The sequence below is a fragment of the Schistocerca cancellata genome, chromosome 7 (assembly GCF_023864275.1).
Source record: "Schistocerca cancellata isolate TAMUIC-IGC-003103 chromosome 7, iqSchCanc2.1, whole genome shotgun sequence".
Taxonomy (NCBI): domain Eukaryota; kingdom Metazoa; phylum Arthropoda; class Insecta; order Orthoptera; family Acrididae; genus Schistocerca; species Schistocerca cancellata.
Window position 1 is genome coordinate 321,759,964 of NC_064632.1, and position 560 is coordinate 321,760,523.

General features: G+C 48.8%; 1 non-coding gene across 1 annotated transcript; it reads right to left on the bottom strand.

Moving 5' to 3' along the window:
• Positions 1 to 275: 275 nt before the first annotated feature.
• Trnas-cga (transfer RNA serine (anticodon CGA)) lies at positions 276 to 350 on the bottom strand. Its single transcript has one exon. It is a non-coding gene; the product is annotated as a tRNA-Ser (tRNA).
• Between the last annotated feature and the right edge of the window lie 210 nt (positions 351 to 560).

Here is a 560-nt window from a genome sequence, read left to right on the forward strand (position 1 = left end):
ACTTTTGCCTTTCGCGGGCAAGTGCTCTACCAACTGAGCTACCCAAGCACGACTCACGCTCCGTCCTCACAACTTTACTTCTGCCAGTACCTCGTCTCCTACCTTCCAAACTTTACAGAAGCTCTCCTGCGAACCTAGCGGAACTAGCACTGCTGAAAGAAAGGATATTGCGGAGACTTGGCTTAGCCACAGCCTGGGGGATATTTCCAGAATGAGATTTTCACTCTGCAGCGGAGTGTGCGCTGATATGAAACTTTCTGGCGGATTAAAACTGAATGCCGGGCCGAGACTCGAACTCGGGACCTTTGCCTTTCGCGGGCAAGTGCTCTACCAACTGAGCTACCCAAGCACGACTCATACTCCGTCCTCACAACTTTACTTCTGCCAGTACCTCGTATCCTACCTTCCAAACTTTACAGAAGCTCTCCTGCGAACTATCTGAAAATCGTTTACCACAACAGCATCATGCTGGAAAGATACGTTAGCCTAACAGAAACTTACACAAGATTTGTCTGCAAGGACTAACTGCGCAAAGGAATTAGAGTGTCACTTCGTTGCAA